This window comes from Typopeltis vanoorti, chromosome 10, assembly GCF_054136105.1.
Source record: "Typopeltis vanoorti isolate ZY-2024b chromosome 10, IOZ_Tvanoo_1.0, whole genome shotgun sequence".
Taxonomy (NCBI): Eukaryota; Metazoa; Arthropoda; class Arachnida; order Uropygi; family Thelyphonidae; genus Typopeltis; species Typopeltis vanoorti.
In genome coordinates, this window is record NC_143558.1 from 41,746,100 (window position 1) to 41,770,516 (window position 24,417).

The 24,417-nt window shown below is 37.8% G+C and overlaps 1 protein-coding gene across 3 annotated transcripts in view; it reads right to left on the reverse strand.

The window, feature by feature from the left end:
• Positions 1-24,417, reverse strand: part of d4 (double PHD fingers d4) — a 339,869-nt gene that overhangs the window by 91,453 nt on the left and 223,999 nt on the right. The window lies entirely within an intron of this gene.

Below are 24,417 nucleotides of genomic sequence, written 5' to 3' on the forward strand. Positions count from 1 at the left end.
AGGAAGTTAGTAATGATGATACCTTTTCATATCATTCTATAATATCCGGTACATGGGGGGTGTATATATATATATATATATATATATATATTTGAAAAGATACTACTAGTACACTAGTTTCGTTGAATTATTATTATTATTATTCAGGCCTCCAAGGAGTCAAAAGACTCATCGAGGGAGGTCCTTCCTAAGACATAAAGTCTGTCAAGACTCATCGAGGGGAGGTCCCTCCCTGAGAAACACAAAGTCTATCATACCACTCTTTAAACTCATTGACCGTTCTCGCTCCCACCAATCCATCAGGCAATGCATTCCACGGCTCAACCACCCTCCACACAAAGAAACCACTCCTTACCCTCTTGCTCACAGTTTCCTTTCGTAACTTCCAGGGATGGCCTCTTGTCATCACTCCTTCCCGCTGTTCAACCAAGCGAAAGAACTCCCAAGTGTCAACCCTGTAACCACCTCTCAACAGTTTAAAAGTCTCAATCATATCACCTCTCCTCCTTCTATCCACCAAACTCTGCAGTCCACATTCTCTCAGCCGATCCTCATAACTATCCTTGTACAGTCCTGAAACCACCTTTGTCATCTGTCTTTGTATCCTTTCCACAGTTAATTTATCCCCTTCAAATCCTGGGGACCAAATCTGAGAACAATAGTCCAAGTGTGGTCTGATCAGAGACTTATACAACGGAATGATAACCCTCTTATCTCTGCAGGTCAGTGTCCTTCTCATAATAGCAGCAATCCTCTGTGTTACCTTCACCACCTTTGCAATATGTCCCCTAAACTTCAGGTTTCTATCAATCATCAACCCCAGATCTCTTGTCTCCCCTACTTCCTCCAGTATAACTCCTCCCATAGAGTATGCAGCATCCCATCGATGTTTCCCAAACCTCAAGACCTTACATTTTGCTGCATTAAACTGACACCCCCATTCATTTGCCCATCGATCTAGCTTATTTAAATCCTCTTGCAGGGCTACCACATCTGCATTATTACTAATAATCCTTCCCAGCTTCGCATCATCCGCAAACAACTGAATATCTCCCTGCAATCCACTGGCTATGTCATTGATATAAAGGTTAAACAATATAGGTCCTAGTACTGAGCCCTGTGGGACCCCACTTGTAACCCTCTGCCTCCTGGAAACTGCTCCACCATACACAACTCTCTGATACCTATCAGACAGCCAATCCTGAATCCAGTTGACCAATCTGACATCCAGACCCATGTGCTGCAACCTAAATATCAGCTTATCATGTGGCACCCTGTCAAATGCCTTCGCCAAGTCTAAGAAAATTGCAGTATATGCCTTTCCCTCATCTAATGTTCTTGTAACTTTATTATAAAAGGCTAGCATATTGCTAAAACAAGAGCGTCCTTTCACAAATCCATGTTGATTCTCACAGATAACATTACCCTCATCTGCCCAATGCTGTATACGGTCCCTCACTACTTTCTCCAAGATCTTAACAACTACTGATGACACACAGACTGGCCTATAATTAGACACTTCCAGTCTGTTACCACCCTTATGCAATGGCACTATCTTACCTTCCTTCCATTCCATGGGCACCTTTGCCAAAGCCAGACTTTCATTGAAAAGCCACGTTAAAGGCACTGCCAATTCCCTAGCACATTCTCTCAAAACTCGTGGTGAAATACCATCCAGTCCCACAGCTTTACTGACATCCAGAGTACTCAGTATCTGAAACACACTCTCCTTCTGTACCTCCAGACCTCGAACCAGTCCTATCCCTCTAGCATTAAAACTGATTCCTCTAGGATGAAATACTCCAATAAAGTGTTCATTGAACAATTCCACTATGTCCTCTGCATCAGTCACTCTATTCCCCTTTTTATCCCACAATATCATTCTTCCACAGTCATTTCTCCTCCTACTGGCCACATAGCTAAAAAATTCCCTAGGATTTTCTTTGGATCTTAGGGCCAATCTCCTCTCATATTCCAGTTTCGCTTTCCTTACCACACTAGTCACTCTTCTGGCCTGTGTCTTATATTCTTCAAGCATCCTCTCTTCACCTGTCTCCTTATATCTCTTCCATAGCCTCTTTTTCACATTCAATTCCTGTTTAATGCTGTTTGTCATCCACTTTACTCCAAATTGTGTCCTCTTCTTCACTCGTGGTATACAACTTACCATTGCTGATAACAAATATTCTTTCACAATTTCCCACGCACTAGTGATATCCCGGCCTTCCAATTCCTCCCTCCATGAAACTTCCCGAAGTTGACGTCTAAGACTATTATAATCACCTGCCTTATAATTCCACATAAGTTCCCGTCTCTTTGATACTCCTGCATGTCTATTCATTTTCCAAGTCAACACCATATGGTCACTCTCTCCAACTGGTGGGAGAGACGTCAACTCAGTTATTATCAACTCTTCTGATGCTATAACCAAATCCAAAACTTTTGAACCTCTTGTTCCCTCTGTTACATGTTGCCTAAGACATTTGTCCCTCAAGAATTCTAGAAATCCCATTCCCCTATTGCTACATGCATCTTCCTCTCTCCAATTTATACTACTGAAGTTAAAATCTCCCATAACAATCATTCTTCTTGCACTTGCCAAACTTAGCTGTCTAAACATCTCCTGGTCCCCATCCTCTGTGCTCCTGGGTCTGTAGCAACACCCCACTAAATATCCCGTCTTGCCTACCTCTACCTCACACCATACGCTCTGAAAATCATTTGTCTCACTTCCTTCCAAATTCTCCACTCTTAGAGGACATAGGTCATCACTTATCATAAGCAGTGCCCCACCACCACGCTTTCCCCTCCTATCCTGATGAAAAATGCTATACCCAGCAACTTCTATTCCTGTTGTTATATCCCCTTCTGTTAACGACGTCTCAGTGATCAATAATTTCTGCCCAGGCTGATGCTATCTGTGCCACCAATTCCTCTCCCTTATTCCGGATACTCCTGTCATTAGTATAAAGCATATAAATGCCATTGTTTCTATACCCAGCATTATCCCTTCTAGACTCCACTGGGCTCAGTGTTACCTGACATTGTCTCCCTTCTCCCAAGTATCCATTCCCACAAGAGGCCACCCCTGCTATCATCCTCCCTGGGACACACTGACTCGTTCAGAACAGCAATCTCTCCAGATGCCTACGTCCTTCCTCATTCAAATGTAAACGGTCTCTCACATACAATTCCTCTCTTTCCTCAAACGCACTCCAAGCATCCACATATACCAGTCCTCTCTTGTCACACATTCTCACTATTATGCCATTCAATATCACCGCTCTTCTGCTCAGCTCATCATTATCATACCTAGGGAACACGCACACTATTTTTCCTCTCTCTGTCTTCTTCCGTATGGTCTCAAGCAAAAATCTCATATCTCTCGCTACCCGACTTACATTACCACTCAAGTCATTCGTTCCTACCATCACAATCATCTCATCCACCCTTTCACCTCTCTTAATTGCCATAGCCACCCTTTCTATTGTTCCTCCTGGCAAACACTCCTCACGCATCCTATCTTGAACACCACGGATCATTGAGTCGCCATACATTATACCTCTTACCATTCCCTCGCTCCTATTGTTTCCATTCTCTCCTCTTCTTTCATTCCCATACCTCTCTCTTCTACTGTTTCCATTCTCTCCTCTTCTAGCACTTCCATATCCCTCTCTCATTCTGTCTCTCCTACTACTGTTTCCATCCTCTCGTCTTCTAGCATTCCTAGACCTCTCTCTCCTTCCATCTCTCCTACCGTTTCCATTCTCTCCTCTTCTAGCACTTCCATATCTCTCTCTCATTCCGTCTCTCCTACTGTTTCCATCTTCTCGTCTGCTAGCATTCCCATACCTCTCTCTCATTCCCTCTCTTCTACTGTTTCCATTCTCTCCTCTTCTAGCACCCCCATACCTCTCACTCATACTCCCTAAATTCTCTCTCTCCTACTCTGATTCGCCTTGCATTTGTCTCTTCCATTCTCCTAATCTTATCTTTCATACTTCTGCTCTCATTCACAAGACATTCCACCTCCTCTTTCAACTCATCTATCTCCCTCTGCAGGTCAGTCACTCTTAATCTAAATTCACTCTCCCAAACAAAACCATCTCCTAAACTTTCACAGTCACTCACACCTTCCACACTATCAACTATTATTTTCTCATCCTCTCCTATCACACTACTTGTCTTCCTACATTCATTCCCCGTTCCTGGAGCAACAAAGTCGGATATCAATATATCTAATGTACTTATTTCCTCCAACTGCCTGCATTTTGCGCACCTCCGCTCTCCACTCTCTAATTCCCGAGACGCATACATGCCGCAAGTACTGCATGCCACAAAGTCCCTTATGATATTGCTAATAATTGAGTTCTTAAATGGCGGAGGACTTGGCGTTACGCCACTTGCGACTGCTGCTGAATCCACCATCATTCCTTACTGCCGAGTAGCGTAATCTTTAATAATTATTCAATTAATAAATAAGAGGAAAAAAAAGTACAAACATCAGAACATTTAAGTACTAAATATAATTAAATAAAATGAAATATAACTAAATACAGTAACTTAGCTTCGTTTTGTCTTCCACTGTTACGCGTTCGATTCTGACGGTACCAAAATATATTATATCGCGATAGCAACTAATTTCCAAAAAACAACCACTGAAGTACACTTGTATTCAGAGAAACAATTTAGCACTCAAAAACGTAGAAAAACGGGGGGAAAAAGCGGGCTATTCACCGATTAAAAATCACTTTCTTCTGCACAGCTCAAATTCACCGCCACGTGCCATTGATCAACATCTTCAGGTATCACAATCAAAGAAGTATATAAAGAATTACAGAGACTTAAAATTGTAATAACAGAACAAGTACAAAAAGACAGTAGCGTGTTTGAAAATAAAATGCGAGCTTGAGTTCCAAACAAACATATACTACGCACTGTCACGAGTGCGCCAGTACTGAACAGAGGCAACGTGTGCGTCAGAGAGAGTGAAACACTCAGGCTGTTGTTGATATGAGAGGAATCTAGAGAAATTTCCCTAGATTCAACAATCTTTCTCTTGAGTTCATCATAGCACACATGGATGTTAGAAGTTTGAGTCCAGTTCACATATATATATACACACATATCCACATCTGGATTACTGTGCTGAGGCCTGGTCTCTTGGGTTTCTTGGGGATGAGGAAGCAGTGGAGAAGATTCACAGGCAAGCGACCAAGATGGTGAGAGGTTTATGTTCCCTATGAGGATAGATTGAGGATGTGTGAATTACAGAAGTTGGCTGATAGGATAAAAAGAGAGGAAATGATAGAAACATTTAAGTTACTTAAAGAGTTTTATAGGATTGATTATTATTATTATTAAGAGGGAGTTGTGGCCTCTCTCGATGAGTCTCTGACTCCAGGGAGTCAGAGACTCATCGAGAGAGGCCACATATTACACACATTGGCTATCATACTTATTCTTGAATTCGTTCACACTGCTTGCACTCACAACAGCTAATGGCAATCCATTCCAATCATGCACCACCCTATGAGAGAAAAATCTAGCCCTCATCCCCTGCTTAGCTTCCAAGGATGCCATCTTGTCCTCCCCCTCCATAAAATGAAAAATTTCATCAAATGAAATCCTGTATAATCCTTTCAGAAGTTTGTAAGTCTCAACCATATCATCCCTCTTTCTTCTGTTTGCTAGTGTCTGCAGTCTACAAATTCTCAATCTGTCTTCAATCAGTATTCCACAATCCTGATATCATTTTTAACACTCTCTCCAATATATCAGAATCACAATGGAAACCAGGAGACCAGACCTGTGCACAACAGTCCAAGTGAGGTCTCATCAAGGCCTTGTAAAGAGGCAAAATGGCATCCTTATCTTTACATGTGAATGTTAGTTTCAGCATTGCAATTATCTTTGAGTTTTATTTGCAATCTTTGCTACCTGGCCACTGAACTTCAACTTCCTATCTACTAACACTCCAAGATCCTTAGCCTCATCAGTTTCTTCTAGCCTAATTGCACCAAAATAATATGACACTGGATATCTAATCACGGTAAATGACTTGACATTGAACTGACATCCATTTTCCTGTGCCCACAATTCCAGCCTATTCAAATCATTCTGCAAGTACTGCATATCGGCAAATAGTCACTTGTCAAATCCTTCCCAATATCATTAATGTACAGATTGAATAACAGTGGACCAAGAACTGATCCTTGTGGTACATCACTAGTTATGTTTTTTTTCTTTTTTTTTTAAATTTATTTTTTTTTGTTTTTTATTAAACTTTGTACTGGTTATGGACAGTACTACCCTTACATCACGTCCAGACATCTCGTCCAAACTTGATATAGGCCAGCCTTTACAAGTGTTTTACCCTATACCTGTTCTAGTTATCATCATAGTCATTCTCTGGTGGAAATGCCATGCCACCAGTGTGCCCTGTAGGGCCCTCAAGGAAAGAACTTTTATATCCTTCTACTTGGCTAGAGGGGGCTAGTAGTAGTAGTAGTAGAAGTCATTCCTGGAAGTTGAATAAAGGTGTGGTTAGTAGAGGTGCGAGGACTAGATTTTTTGCTGGAGAGTTGTGAATGCATGGAATGGGTTGCTTGTAAGTACTTTGCCTGTTAATAGGTTCAAGGAGAGATATGATTATGTGGATAGTTTGGGTCTCCTGCATTGAGTCTTCAGACTCCATGGAGGTGCCCCTACAACAATAATGATAACAATATCATAGCAGTTCCCCACCCCTGAAAGCTGTATTAATTTTGTAAGAGGACACTATATTTCTCTGAGTAGTTCTGCCCTCTAATATATGTTACATTTTCGAGATTCTTGGGGATGACTAATAGAGGCTTGTAGTCCTGAGTGTCATTTCAGGTAATAACTATAAATAGGGCAAAATACACTAAGTACTTTGCCCTATTTATAGTTACCTGAAATTAATTCAAGTTTATGTTGTTGTGGAATAATACCAGTATATGAATATCAAATTCTTGAGTCTCAGAAGTACGGCTTTTATCTGTTAAAGTGTGTTAACCACGCTACCGGCCAAGACGTCTATAGAAGTCAAGGTTATCATGGATGCGAAGTGCATATTAAAATTGTAATACCATTGATACTACATTGAAATATATGATGAATACGAAGTGTATGAGGATGCATATTTGATCTATAATGGCCAGTTATATGGTTAAAAGGTCTCAGAGGCTATCTATATAATAATAATACTTATAACGTCTTTATTCAGGAACATAAGGATTTAATGCAATCATCCTTCCATCTAAGCTGAAATATTTTTGCTGATGAACCATCTGGCCTAATTATTATTAATGTAGTTACAGTATGAACTGTTAAAAGTACTTATATTGGAATGTGAAGGGTAAAAAGATAAAATTGCCAAATATTCCATGTATGATGATAATCACTCATAAATTTCACAAAAACTGATTTTCAGATTAAATTCTTTTCCACATTGGTTTCAAATGGCTAAATTTTGTACTTCATGCATGCCTATGCTTTTATGGTTTATAGTAATTTTGTTTTCATTTTTGAATAACTGAATGTTCTTTTTTTTTTACTTTTATCATAATTTACTTGTTTTGATATGCAAGTGACAAAATGCATTAAGCAAACTAATTCTACACTCTGGCTGCTGGAATTATTCTACAAATCATCAGGTTAATTTTCAGCATTACTGAAAAAACAGTAATGCTGCAAATAATTACTGATCAAGGTATCAGTGAATCTAGCGATATTTGCACAACCAAAAAAGTACTGTTTTGCAAATATTGCTAAATTCACTGATACCTTGATAATAAAGCAAGCTATTATCAGAAAAAAAAAAAAAATTGCTGCATTCCTTCTAAAGCACTTCATGCATAAATCTGGAAACAAACTATCAGAGATTATCAGATGACTTTTCTATTCACACGAAGCTTCTAGTTGTGGTTGTAACAAGGTTAATTTCCACTTCTTCTCTTCAAGGATTATGCATTTGCCTGTTCCAGCTTCACTAGTCTTTCCATCTATTCTCTGATCTTCCTCTCTCCCTTTGGTCTATATCTATCCACACTTTTGATAGTCGATATCTTTCCATTTCTCTCTATATTCCTTGTTCTAGAAATATCTAGTTCTTTTCTGATGTCTTCATTTCTTATATGGTCCAATTTTGGCATTCTTCAATTGTTCTTAAAAATCTCATCTCTGCAGCTTGTATTTTACTTTCATCTTTCTTTTTAACTATCCATGTTTCTAAACCATATAATAGAGTGGCCATTACTTATAAAATTTTAGTTGAATTTCTTGTGTTATTTTTTTTATTCTGTGTCCTTTTAATTGTTCCACAGTTCTAAAATTTCTTTATTTTTTTACCTATATCTTTATGTTTTAGATACGAGGGTTGTTCGATAAGTCCATGCATTAATGAAGAAAATATAATTTTTTGGGACAAACCTTTATTTTTCAAGATAGTCTCCTTTGAGGTCGATACACTTGGTCCAATGATGCTCGAGTTTTTTGATCTCGTCCATATAGTATGATTTGTCCAACTCTTCAAAATAGGCAGTTGTTTCAGCAATCATCTCATCATTTAATGAAAATCTCTTTCCTGCCAGTCATTTTTTTATGTTTGGAAACGGATAGTCCGAGGGAACCAAATCTGGAGAGTAGGGAGGGATGCGAAAGGACTTTGTAGCTAAATCAAACAATTCTGCACAATTCACACATTGATGCTTTTGATTGGTGCTGCATTTCAGCAAATGCAGCACCAATCTTGTGGATAGGTTTCTCATATGTTTGGTCATCACATGACCAAACCATCTCAACCTTGCCTCCAGTATTTTTGCTCCTAAGTTCGTAACTTTCACCGTTCCCCTGACATAATCATTTCTCAGACGATCCTTTCTGGTCACACTGCACATCCACCTAAGCATTCTCATCTCTGCTACTTCCATCCTGCTGATGTTATTTTTCCTCAGGGCCACAGTTTTTATAGAATATGTCATAGCTGGCCTCACTACTGTCCTATAAATTTTGCCTTTCAGATTGATCGGCACCCTCTTATCGCATAACACTCAAGCCATCTCCCTCCAGTTCCTCCAACCGGCTTGTATCCTGCATCCCACTTCCTTCTCAGCTCCTCCATCTTCTTCCACTGTTGAACCTAAGTATTTAAAGTCTCTCACCTTCCTGATGACATTTCCTTCCAGCTCCAGATCTGTCTCCTGGCCACTGCCCACTGCCCACTGCGCAACACATATACTCTGTCTTACTTTTGCTCAGTCTCATACCTCTCTCTTCCAGTACTTTTCTCCATCTTTCCAGTTTAGTTCCCACTTCTTCTCTTGAATCTGCACACAGCAAGATGTCACCTGCATACAACATTGTCCAAGGCGCATCTTCTCTCACCTCCTCTGTTACCACCTCCATCACAATATTAAACAGAAATGGACTTAATGCTGACCCTTGATGCAAGCCAACTGTTACTTGAAAACTTTCTGTCTGTCCCAGACAGGTCCGAACACTTGTCTTCACATTTCTGTACATTTCCCGCAACAACCTGACATATTTCTCCGGCACCTTCTTCTCCCTCAGACACCTCCAGACTTCTTGCCTTGGCACTCTATCGTATGCTTTCTCCAGATCAATAAATGCCAGATGTAGCTCCCTTTGTTTCTCTCGATACTTTTCCATCATCTACCGTAACCCAAAGATAGCATCTATTGTTGATCTACCAGGCATGATGCCAAATTGTTCTTTTGCAATCTCCACCTCCTTCCTCAATCTACCATCAAGAACCCTTTCTAGGATTTTCATTGTGTGGGACATCAACTTTATTCCTCTGTAATTTTTACAGTCTTGTGCATCCCCTTTACCCTTGTAGATGGGAACAAGAGTACTCTCCTTCAATTCCTTGGGTATATTTTCCTGTTGGCAAACTTTCATGAACAAGTCCTACAGCAGGTCAATTCCCACTTCCCCCAGTGCCTTCCATGCCTCCACTGAAATTCTGTCGGGGCCCACCGATTTTCCATTCCTCATCCTCTTCATGGCCTCTGTCACTTCCACTCTACTGATGTTCTGCACCATCCCCTCAGAAGGCTGCCCATCTCCTCTGTGAGTCCTTGCATTTTCCTCATTCAAAAGTCCCTCAAAGTATATTTTCCATCTGTTTCTTATGTCCACATCCCTCCATAATACTCTTCCTTCAGCATCTTTGATCTGCCTCACATGTAAGATGTCCTTTGCTGCTTTATTTCTACATATCGCTAGTTCTTAAATTTTTCTCTGTTCTTCATTTGTTTCTAATTGATCATAGAGATCTTGATATGCCATGGCCTTCGCCTGTGCCACAACTCTCTTGGCTTCTTGCTTTCTCTCTCTGTACACCTCTCTGTCCTCTTCCGCTCTTGACTCATTCCACTTCTGCTTTGCCTTCCTCTTAGCTTTCACTGCCACTTGTGCATCATTATTCCACCACCAACCCTCCTTCTGCTCTCTAATCTTTCCAGATGTCTCACCAAGCACATCGATTGCACAGCTCAGGATTACTTTTGAATTATGTTTCCACCAATCTTGTACACTTTCCAGTCCATCTAAAATCCTCTCTAACACCCTCTCCCTAAAACGATTCCACACACTCTCCTCTTTTAAGCAAAACCACTTAATTGTCTTCATCCAGTGGCATCCAGAAGTTCTTATCTTCGATCTTATTTCAAAGTCTGCGCACAGCAGTTGGTGTTGTTGTGCTACTTGATCTGTTGGAATTACTTTACAATTTGTCACAACCTTAAGATGTTTTCTTCTAGTCAAAATGTAGTCAATTTGTGAACTGTTGTTACCACTCCTAAATGTTATCAAATGTTCTTCCCTCTTGTAGAAAAACGAGTTCACAATTGCCAGATCAAACGCTACTGCAAAGTCCACAACCCTCTCTCCTTCCTAGTTCATCATTCCCACTCCGTGGCCACCATGCACCCTTTCACAGTCTCTATTCTGTCTTCTTATGTGTCCGTTCAAGTCTCCTCCGACATAACAAATATAACAAAGATTTGTATTTAAGTTTTGTAGATCTGGAAAAGGCATATGACAAGGTGCCAAGAGAGAAGCTATTCAATACGCTACAGTTACATGGTGTCAATGGGGCATTATATCAAGCAATACTTAGTCTTTATTTGAGTTGTAAGTCAGCAGTTAGAATTGAAGGAAGTACAGGAAGATGGTTTAATGTTAAATCTGGTGTGAGACAAGGATGTATATTATCCCCTCTGTAATTCATTATCTATATGGTGCACATTATGAAGAAAAGTGGTATTAAACATGATATCAAAATTGGAGATGTTAATGTCAGCTATTTGCTTTATGCAGATGATGTTATACTTCTAAATAAATCTGCTACAAGTCTGCAAGACTCCCTGACTAAATTGAATAACTGTTGTAATAAATATGGTATGAAGGTCATCAATAAAAAGACAATGAAAATGCAGAATCATTGAAAATGTTAACTGTATTGTGAATGGAGAATCAGTGGAACAAGTAAAACATTTCAGCTACTTAGGAACGATTTTTACTGAAGATGGTAAATTAAATATAGAAATAGACAATAGAATCAGCAAAGCTGGTATGGTGGGAGGTCAATTGAATAAATTCATATGGAACAAGAGAGAAATTAGTCGGAACACTATATTAGCTATATACAAGACAGTGTTCAAACCAGTTTTAACTTATGGATCTGAGAGCTGGGTCAGAAGTAAAACACTTGACCAAAGACTAGAGACCGCAGATATGAGAGTCCTGAGAAAGATTATAGGCGTGAACAGATGGCATCAATGCAATAGCATATTAAAAACGAGGATATTAGGAAAGAGCTTGACATTGTTATCATCCAGGAATGTGTTAGCAGAGCTAATCTCAGTTGATATGATCACTTAAACAGAATGGGAGAAGAAAGATTTAGCAAAACATGTGTTCTCTGCCAGTTTGGCAGCAAAACAACCCAGAGGAAGACCAAGATATAGGTGAATTGATACGGTACAAAGTGCCTTAGACGATAGAAATATAAGATCTAATAATGTTGGAGTCTTGACAAGTCACAGACTGATTTGGAGGAAAATTGTAGATAGGAAGTTAGTAATGATGCAATTTTTTTCATGTAGTACTATCATATCCTGTACACCCCCTTGAGGGTACATGGCAGGAATTTGATGATGATGATGATATTGAATGGAGTTGGAGATAAGCTACATGTCTGACACTCTGATTCATTTCAATCTCTTCCATTAATTTATTACCTAACTGTAACTGTATTTTTGTATCTTTATATAAACTTTGTATAGCTTGTACCAAATGAATGGATATACTTCTTTTTTCATTATATTCCAGTTTTTCTCTGTGTATTTTATCAAAAGCTTTCTCATAATCTATAAAGGCCATTTGAGTCTCTAAATTAAATTCTCGTCTTCTTTTCAATGATTTGTTTTAGCAAATAAATATTGTCTATACATGATCCTCCATGTCTGAAACTATTTCGTACTTCTGAGTGTAGATTGTTTGCAGTATTTCAAAGTCTTTTATTCAGGATTTTACTGTAAATTTTGTAACCTCTATTTAATAAACTTATTCCTTTGTAATTTCTACAATCATTTCTGTCTCTCCTTTCTTAAATATAGATATAACTTAGCTTTTATCCAATCTGATGGACGCTTCATCAAAAATCAACCGATGAAGCTTCACGGTTGATTTTTTGATACCTTTATTGCTTCTTTTAGTTCTTCCTATTGGTTCTATATAGTACTGATTTCTTCATTATTATTTTCTGTTATTAAATTTGGGTCATACCATACTTTCTTATAATGTTCTATAAGTTGTTTCTCTTATATTATGTTGATTTCTGCTGTATGTCTTTCTTCATTGTTTAATTTCCTTAATATTTTGTAGGCTATGTCTTGTCTTCCATTTTATTAATAAATCTGTCTCAAGAATCTCAGTGAACTTTCTGTACTATGGTACAGAAAGTTCACTGAGATGGTACAATATTTCTTTTGTTTCCTTTGTATATTTTTGAAGGGTATACCATTTGTTTTTCTTTTATTGCATTTTCTATATCTGTGTTCCAGATTTTTAGTGTTTTTCTCTTTAATATTTTTTTTTTGTTCCCAAGTATTTCAGAGGCTGCTTTATGGATTACTTTTATTAAAGTTTTTCATTCTTCTTCTATATCTTCACTGATTTGGACTTACCTAAACGTAATCTGCTAATTGTGATTGATATAGCATTCTAATGCTTTCTTCTTGTAACAAATATACTTTGTATACTTGTTCTAGTTCTTGTTTTTTCTATTTTACTTTCTTTCTACATTTTTTTTAGTATTTTTATTTTAGACTACTAAATAATGATCTGAAAAAATTTTACTTCCTCTGTAAACATGTACATCTCTCAAATGTGGAGCTAGTTTCTGATTAGTAATGATACATACAATTATAAATCTTGTTCCTCTGCCATTCCAAGTACATTTATTTTTTTTTTTTTTTTTTTGGAAAAAAAGTATTGGTTATTTTAAAATTATTGAAAGTACAGAAGTCTAATATAATTCTTGACCATTGTTATTCATGAAAATTTCTCCATATTTTTCTAAGACATTTGCTGGATTATTGACAACTATGGCATTAAAATCTCATGCTATTAATATATAATCATTTTTATTACATTTATTTAACTGTTTTTGTAGTTTTTCATAAAATTGTTCGGAATCTTCAATCCTACCTTTTTCAGGGGAATATATTCCTATGATATTTAAGTAGCTTCTATTTGTTTTTAATGTAACTGTTATAATTTGATCATTTACAAAATTGTACTTTTGTATTCTATTTTTCCATTTATTATTGATTAAAATGGCCACACCACTATAAGCTCTGATATGTTGATCCACTGTTTACTATATAGCATAGTAAAACAATCTATATCTTTTGTTCCCTTTAATTTATTTTTTGTTTCTGTTATCACAGCTACATTATTGTTTTTAGTTGTTTTATCAATTCTAATTCATTTGTGGTTATGCTTCGGACATTCCACATGGCTGATTTTAAAATGTCTGAGGTCCCTAATCATTTATTCTTTTTTAAACTTTATTCTTACTTTCCGTTGTTTTGGTCCAATGAATTTTCCAGTTCAAGCATCTGAGTTATAGAAATATTACTTGGTAAAGTAACCAGCCTTACACAAAACCTCCAACCTAAAGGATCAGGGTATCTCTCTGTCTAGCCCCTAATCTCTCAACCTACCTAGCTAGGGAGGCCCTACCAGTAGCTTAGCTCTTGAGTTTCCACTTGTTTCACATATTTTGTATTTTAACTTAGATTTCAATAATAATAATAATAATAATAATAAATTGATAGTCTGTTGGCTATGAGGTCAGTGTTTTATGGTTATTAATTATGGAAGTAAACTATAATGTATAATATTTTATTAAAGCCAACATTATTATATGGCAGTGAAGCAAGGACAACAAGAAATGAGATATATGAGAAGAGTATCAGGTTATACAAGACTAGATAAAAAAAGAAATGAAGTCATACTGAAAGAACTAAACCAAACGCCAATAATGCAAATTATAGAAAAATAGAGAACCAAATGGAAAAAGCATCTGGAATGAATGGCATACGATAGAATACCCAGTAAGATGTTAAACTACAAACCAATAGGTAATAGAAACAGAACGAGATCATTAAACACTAGGCCAAGATCAAAACAAGAACTAGCCCAGATTTGTGATAGAAGGAAGAAGAAGAATTATAAGAGTATTTCTAGCCAGCTTGCCTGTTCTGCAGAATGAAAAAGAAACGTTTCCAGAAGAACAAAACTTTATGAGAGCTGTTAACTTATGTTCAGATAAAAAACTCTTAAATTCTTTGTCTTCCAGATGAAAGCTAGATATTGAATGTCTAGAACGTTTATATTTTTCTTCATTCTTACATCAATGAATAAGCATGATTGTCCATAGAGAAATAGATGGCATTTTTAGGAGTTATTGAGGAGCTTTTGTGAGGAGAAGACAGAACAAATATTCATAGAGAAGGTTGAACAGCTAAATTAAACTTTTTTTTTCTATTCCTTCATACTATTTATACTTTTATTATATTATATCATCATCATCATCAAATTCCTGCCATGTACCCTCAAGGGGTGTACAGGATATGACAGTACTACATGAAAAAATTACATCATTACTAACTTCCTATCTACAATTTTCCTCCAAATCAGTCTGTTACTTGTCAAGACTCCAACATTATCAGATCTTATATTTCTATCGTCTAAGGCACTTTGTACCGTATCAATTCACCTATATCTTGGTCTTCCTCTGGGTCGTTTTCCTGCCAACCTGGCAGAGAACACTTGTTTTGCTAATCTTTCCTCTCCCATTCTATTTAAGTGACCATACCATCTGAGATTAGCTCTGCTAACGCATTCCTGGATGCTGACAATGTCAAGTTCTTTCCTAATATCCTCATTTTTAATATGATATTGCCATTGATGCCATCTGTTCATGCCTCTAATCTTTCTCAGGACTCTCATATCTGCATTCTCTAGTCTTTGGTCAAGTGTTTTACTTCTGACCCAGGTCTCAGATCCATAAGTTAAAATTGGTTTGAACACAGTCTTGTATACAGCTAATTTAGTGTTCTGACTAATTTCTTTCTTATTCCATATGAATTTATCCAATTGACTTCCCACAATACCAGCTTTGCTGATTCTGTTGTCTATTTCTATATTTAGTTTACCATCTTCAGTAAAAATTGTGCCTAAGTAGCTGAAATGTTTTACTTGTTCCACAGGTTCTCCATTCACAACACAGTTGACATTTTCAATTCTGCCTATTTTCATTGTCTTTGTCTTTTTATTGCTGACCTTCATACCATATCTATTACAACAGCTATTCAATTTAGTCAGAGAATCTTGCAGACTTGTAGCGGATTTATTTATAAGTATAACATCATCCGCATAAAGCAAAGAGCTGACATTAACATCTCCAATTTTGATATCATGTTTAATACCACTTTCTTCATAATGTGATCCATATAGATAATGAATAACAGAGGGGATAATGTACATCCTTGTCTCACACCAGATTTAACATTAAACCATCTTCCTGTACTTCCTTCAATTCTAACTGATGACTCACAACTCAAATAAAGACTAAGTATTGCTTGATATAATGCCCCATTGACACCATATAACTGCAGCGTATTGAATAGCTTCTCTCTTGGCACCTTGTCATATGCCTTTTCCAAATCGACAAAACTTAAATACAGATCTTTGTTATATTCCCATGCTTTCTCGACTATTTGTCGTAAAGTGAAGATCTGATCCTGACAGCCTCTATTTGGCCTGAATCCAGCTTGTTCTTCACCAAGCTTTTCTTCCACAATTCTTCTCAACCGTTTCTCAAGTATACTTGCATAGATCTTGCCAGGAACACTCAGTAGGGAAATACCTCTGTAATTCTCACATTCAGTTTTATTTCCCTTTTTATATATGGGTACTATGAGAGCTCTACTCCAATCATCGGGAATTCGTCCCTCTGTCCAGGCTTTCTGAACTATGCAGTGCAGCCACTGTAAGACTCTTATACCACCATACTTCAGCATTTCTGGTCGAATATCATCTACTCCTGCTGCCTTTCCACATGTCAAGCCTTTGATGGCTTTTTCTACTTCAAGTATGGATATGTATTCCTGACTGCATGCCTGGTCAGTGTTTTTTTATCACTGTGCTGTCATCACTGCTTGTTTCATTTAGCAGTTTTTCAAAGTAATTACTCCATACTTCAAGGATATCTTTTTCTCCTGTTTTCATTTCACCTTTATCATCTCTAATTCCTTTTACAGCACTCTTTCCTCCATTCCTAAGCTTCTTCAACAACCTCCAGAATATTTTGCCACCTTCTTGATATTTATTTTCTATATTCTTGCCAAAGTCCTCCCATGACTTTTGTTTAGCTAGTTTTACACACTGTTTAGCTTTCTTACATTTGTCTCTGTATTCTGTAAGAGTAAAAGCTGACTTATTTGCCAGGAACTTTTGATATGCTTTCTTCTTTTCCTTCACTGCCTCTTTAACTTCCTGTGTCCACCAGGGAGTTCTGATTTTTTTATCTTTGCACACAACCTCTCCACATGCCTCTCTGGCAGAATCAATCAATGTTTCCTTCAGAGTTTGCCACTGAATCTCCAAGGTTTGATTCTTGTTCTCAAACTCTTTCATTTTCTTTTCAATAATATTTCTGTATTTTAGTCTACAGTTTACATCTGAGAGCTGCTCAACTTTTATTCGCTTTAAAACTTTCTTACATGTTATTCTTTTCAATATGAAATTCAATTTTATCCTGCTCAAGACTAAATAGTGATCACTTCCAATTTCAAATCCTCTGTACACTCTGGTGTCCTGCACCAGGGAGAAAACATCACTATCAACAATAACATAGTCAATGAGACTTTTCTTATTCCTAGCCTCTTCTCTCCATGTGAATTTGTGCACATTTTTATGTTGGAACATGGTGTTAGTAATAACCAGTCCATGTCCTGAGCAGAAATCCAACAGATATTTGCCATTATTATTAGCTTTGCTCTTTTCTCCAAATTTTCCCAAAATATTTTTGTATGTCTCACAATCATTTCCTACTCTACTATTTAGATCCCCAACAAGGACCAACTTTTCCTTTTTCATTGTGTCAGTTGCTTTTTCTAAAGCCTCAAAAAATTCCTCCACTTCTACCTTAGTAGAACCTTCTGTGGGACCATAGGCACAAATAAGTCTCACTGTCCAGTTCCCCACTCTCATATTTGCCCACATTACTCTACTTGAGACTGACTGCCATTCAAGAAGATTAGCCTCGTATTTTGTGTTGAATACTATGGCTACTCCTTCTTTTCCTTGATTGTTATTGCCTGAATATAACATTTTGTATTTATTGCTCAGAAAGATCTCACCAGTTTTGGTCTTTTTTGTTTCAGTCACCCCTATTATGTCGATCTGGTACTTATCTAATTCCTCAGCTAGCTCCATTTCTTTGCCATTCAGGCTTCTTACGTTGATAGTACCGATCTTTAACTCTGGTGATGTTGAGTTGGGGTTTGTTTTCAGATTTGTTCCAGTAGCTGACTTTTCGCTGTTCGCCCTGGTTCCCTGGCGAAAACAACGGGGGCCTTGTTTAACCGGGCGAAGCCCCAGCCGGCATGAAATTTTGTCATGTTGTACCATCAGTTTTTATTTTGGTTTAACCAATAAGAATACAATTTGGTCGGCTAAATCCCAAATTGCCAGCCCATCCTCGTTCGTTCAGTATCAAAGTAGATACCCAACAGGGTGCACCACGAGAAGGTGAGGATTGGACATTAGGTCAGAAGCCCTGGTCGGTTCTCCGCATTCCTTTAAAGGCTATGTGGAGGTCTCCTCTCAGTTATACAGCTTTGACCCTTAAGCACCCCTTACTGCATTAATAATTGCATACTGAAATCTAATTTGTGTGTGTGTGCATCCTGTGAATGAAACTGACAGAAATAACCATTAAAATACATTAATTCACTATCACATACATATGTTGTAAACATGACAACAGAGTATGATTAATGAGTAAGGGCATTAAATCAAACCTACATAAAGTTTGCAGAATGTAACCCTTACGTAAGTCAGGGACTTAGATAAGAGAATTGCTGACTGAACAGATATCAAAAAGGTGTATGGGGGGGGGGGGGATATGAGTGTGAGATTTAAAGTAATAGTGGTGTGCTCCAGAGATCAGTCCTTAGTCCATTGTTATTCAATCATTACATTAATTTGACAAGAGACATACATATGTTTGCTGATGATGCAAAGATAGGCAGGTAATCAAGAATGAGAATGACATGCAGCACTTGCAGAGTGATTTGAACAGGATGGAAATGTGGGCAAGTGAAAACGGATACAAGTTCAATGTTACTAAATGCACAGTTATGCATTTGATGTGAAAAAATTTCAGTGGTGAATTATATTGGTGGGTTGATTCTAAAATTGAAAACTGACCAGGCTAAGGATGTTAGAGGTTTGATAAGAAGTTGAAGTTCAGGGGCCATATAGCGAAGACTGCCAATACAACTCGAAGGATAACTGGAATGGTGAAACAAACATTGACATGTAAGGATATGGTGGTCATTTTGCTTCTTTACTAGGCTATGACACAATCTCACACAGATCTCAGTTTCCATGAAGATGAAGAAGATGCAAAGAAGTTACAAAAATGGTATTGGGACTATGGAGTGTAGAATTTGAGGACAAACTGAAAGCATGTGAACTGCAAACACAAGTAATTAGGAAAAGGTAAGGCGAGGCGATGCAGTGTGATAGCCCTAGAAACTTCTGAAAGTCACAAAATACTGGTAGATATAATTTTTCGTTTTAGGAAGGGTGGGGAGAGGATCAGAGGGCACCTAATGGAAGCTAGGAATAAATGCAGTCAGGAAAGATTTTTATAGTGGTACATCATTCCATTATTACAAAGTGGCTTGCCTTTGGAGGTAGTGAGTGAAGGTAGCATGAACAAGTTTAAGAGAAAGTATGATAGGAGAGGTGATATGATAGACCTACAAACTTTTGAAAAGGTCATATAGGATACTAGTATATATAATTTTTTCACTTTACGAAGAATGATATGTGGTCTCCCTCAATGAGTCTCTGACTCCTTGCAGGTCTGCTATTAATGATGATGATGATAATAATGCAGGTCAACGATTCAGGCCATCATGGCCTGTTCCAGCCTCAGAAATCATCAGCAGGTTTCTTTCTTGCTGGTTTATAGTGAAAAACTTGTTTGGGTAGTCTTTCCATTTCCATTCTTTTAACAGGCTCCATCCAATTGTATTTATATTTCTTTTTTTTTCACAATTACTGATTCCTGATTGCAATCTTTTGTTATTTCTTCATTTCTCTTATGATCAAATATTATTTTTAGGAATTTCATAATTTTCATATTCATATATGAAATTTAAACATAATAAATACATGATAGAAAACCACCAGTGATGTTATCCTTAAAAAATTAGACAAATTAGACATTAGGTCACATTTCTTCCCTTTCATTTGATTGGGTGTTAAGCACAGCATCCCCAAGGATGTTACTTGAGATTAATGCCTAATGGGACATTACTTGAAATAAATGTTGTATGTATCATGAAGCAAACTGAGAATATTTATTTGTAAATATATATATATATATATATATATATATACATATCACAAATCAAATCAAAAGATGTATTACATATCACACACATCAAAATTGTGAACATATAAATTAATAACAAAACATAACAAGAAGATATGTTTTGTTATTAATTAATGAAAACAGAAGACATATGAGAAAATAACACCTTCAACTTATTCCAATACAATTCCAATTCTCATTACATGGCTACAGGAAGAATGGTCTAAAATTCCATTAATCACTATCATATGCTTGTGGAAAGTATGCCCCATAGGATTGCTGTAGTCATCACACCAAAAGATGGATGCCGTGTCATATTAAGGTGGGTGCCATGGCTGTTTGTTCCTCATACCATGGTGTCTGTCGACTTCTTTCCAAGCAGTGTATGTCATTTATTGGAGGTCTGAAGTGGCTTCGAAAAAGTTCTATGTTGTTCTGTAGAGCAAAAATTCCAGACTATGTAAAAATATACATAAAACTAAAAATTAAGAAAAAAAATCATTAGCAACCATGGTCTATAGGTTTACAATGTTTCATAGGTGGGAGTGACGAAATTTACCAAGCACTTAAAATATTTTTGCAGACTATGTTTAAAAATCAATTCAGATGATATAAGAATCTCTCCAATAAGGATACCTCTAACTCCAATTCTAATATAGCATACCTTAATGGTCTTAAAAAATTCTATAGTAATTTGAGATACAGCTCCATTAAGACTGCCCAATAAGAAGAAAATCATTTTGTGATCCCTTATACACACACACACACACACACAGAAAAAGAAATTAGCACACCAAGAAGGAAGCATAGGATTCAACTGAAATTTTATTGGTGTAATGATACAGGTGAGTGATGCACATGATGGCAAAAAAAGAGCTGAAGAACAATTACAAAGGGATCTGTGGTACGCAATCCGGTCATCATCAATAGTCATCATCACGTTGCAGCTCTTCATGCGCCGTTAAATGCTGCAATACGGTCTGGCATGGTGGCGAACAGATGCCTGATGTTGTCCTACGGCAGACTGGCCCACACATGTTGGACACTGTGCTCCAAATCCTGGATATTGCGGCACAGTGGGAGCTGCCGTTTCAGCTGCTCCCAAACATGCTCAATAGGGGACAAGTCCGGGGAGCAGGCAGGCCATGGAAGTGTCTGTACACGACGTAGGCGGGCCTGGGCAACTCAAGCCGTGTGCAGACGGGCATTATCCTGCTAGTATAGTGCTCCTGGTATCCCGGCCAGGAATGAGAGAACATGGGGGCTGTAAGATGTCATCCACATACCGCTGCCCTGTCAATGCACCACATACCACTATGAGGGGTGATCGGCTATCATAGGCTATGGCTCCCCAGACCATAATGCCTGCAGTGCAGGAGGTGTGGTGCTCGACAGTGAGGTTGGGACTGTGTCCTTGACCAGGGGTCCTCCACACCCGGACACGATGCTCATCTGTCCCCAAGATGAAGCGGCACTCATCGCTGAAGACCACACGTCACCAGTCTGTGACATTCCACATCACTCTTGCCTGGCACCACTGCAAATGGAGTCGGCGATGTTGCGGTGTTAATAGGAGCACATGTAAGGGGTGCTGGGATTGTAGATTTGCCTCTGCAAAGCGTCGGGAAATGGTTTGTGGGCACACAGGAGCCCTACATCTGCCTGTATAGTTGACAGGGTCACCGTGGGATCCCTCCGTGCTTGCTGCATGATCCATCGATCCTCTCTAGCATTGGTCCTCCTGATCCGACCGGTGCCGCTCTGCCGTGTGGCAGTGCCAGAACGTGTCCACAGCTCCCAACACTGTCGGACGGTATGGTCAGAACAGTTCATGTGCACGCCTATACGGTGCCAACCACCCTCCGGTTTTCAGGCCAATGATCATGCCTCTGTCAAAGTCCGTAAGTTGCTTAAATCAATGCCGCTGGCATCTACCTGGCATTATTATCACTCTGTACTCTAGCTTGCATCGGCCTGTGCTTTTTGCTTTAATTGGCTATCGACTACATGCCTGCTTTATAAGGCTGCTGGTTCGTGCTTGCAGCGCCACCACAGGGTATGTGTAGGCAAGCACAATCGCACCAAACTTGGATCATTTGCATACCACCCCGCACTCTAGCTATTTGCTTAGTTTCGCTGTTGTACCATGTTTTCTTCCAGGTGCACTAATTTCTTTGTCCGTGTGTATATATACAAATCCTGAAACACATGCCAACTCAACATCACAAGAGTTCACGATCAGTACTATCAACATAATAAGCCTGAATGGCAAAGAAATGGAACTGGCTGAGGAATTAGATAAGTATACCAGATCAACATAATAGTGGTGAATGAAACAAAAAAGACAAAAACTGCTGAGATCTTTCTGAGCAATAAATACAAAATGTTATATTCAGACAATGACAATCAGGGAAAAGAAGGAGTAGCTATAGTATTAAAGAATAAATATGAGGCTAATGTTCTGGAATGGCAGGCAATATCAAGTAGAGTGATGTGGGCAAATATCAGAATGGGGAACTGGACAATGAGACTTATTTGTGCCTATGGTCCTACAGAAAGTTCTACTAAGGTAGAAACAGAGGAATTTTTTGAGGCTTTAGAGAAAACAACTGACACAATGAAAAATGAGAAGTTAATCCTTGTTGGGGATATAAATAGCAGAGTAGGAAATGATTGTCAGACATACAAAAATATTTTAGGAAAATTTGGAGAAAAGAGCAGAGCTAATAATAATGGCAAATACCTGCTGGATTTCTGCTCAGGACATGGACTGGTTATTACTAACACAATATTCCAACATAAAAATGGTAGATGGTGTTGGTGTAGATGATGACGGTAGTTGTGGTTTGTTGTAGTTGGTGGATTGAGTGGTGAAGATGGAGAGTTGTGGATTAGGTGCCCTCCCTCAATGAGTCCTTGGACTCCCTGGAGGTGTCACGTAATAATAATAATTATTATCATTATAATTACCAGAGAACTCCAGAAAGTCAGGGACTCATTACTGGTGAATAATGATATTTATCTTCCTGAAAGTGTATATATATGAAATCTACTGATCCTTTATTCATATAAAAATATTTTGATTACTAAAGAAAACTGAAACTTAGTATTCTTTTTCTTTTTCTTTTTTTTTTTTAATATTCACACCTTTGCACATTTATTACAACCATAATGGTTATATGAACTACAGCAATAACTTGATAAAACAATGCCATTCCTGACTTATTAGCACAATCAAAAAGTTTAATGCTGAAGAAAATTCAAGCATGTAGGAATATATATACTCACCAATACTAATGTAGCATTACTATATGCTTCGTAATAAAATTGGCATCCATTAATTTACTATATGAACCCTAGATAATTTTTATTATGATGAAATCTTTTTAAATATTACTAGTCCATACTCAGTCAAGTTTCTGTTCATCTTTATTTAATTCGAATTCTGGCTATGGTGAGTGAGAGGGAGTAAGGCAATGTATTGTGTGTGTGGAAGAAACAGCAGCGATCAAAAGTACTGGCAGGGTTAGCACCCATGATTCTTTGTTGGGTGCTAACCGACTTCTGGACTATAGCCTAGAGCAAAAACACTAAATACTGTGTGTTGTTAGATATGTAAAAAAAGGGAATATGGCAGCTTTCCTATCATTCTTCTTCTCCCCAAGTGTTTTTTAATGCAACTAAGAAAACATTATGTATGATGTCATCACCACTTCCAAATTAAAAACACAAACTACATTTGTGCTTTTGTAAATGCAGAACACACACACACAAAGGATTTGTTTTGAAAAGTTAGCATAATGCTTTATTTTATGACAGAACAAGATGCCTCTGAAAATTAATTTTTATGCAATGAATCCCATATCATGAATGGATAGTGCCAGGAGATATGAAATTCATGAGGGAGGAGTTACTCAAGCATTTTATTTCAACATTCAAAAACATGCTGGCAGAAAGTCCCCCCACCCCTCAGATATTGCTTCTGCATGATGCACAATATCTGTTGCATGTCTGTATTCCTGCAGCATTTGGATCACTGGGTGGCACTCCACAAGGCCTTAAACATGGATACTTTAATTTTGATCACTCTGTATATATAGAGAGAGATAGATAAAATTAATAATAAAAAAAAAGCAGGAAAAGTCTCCAGTCCATCCAGTATGAATGAATATATTATAGATGGG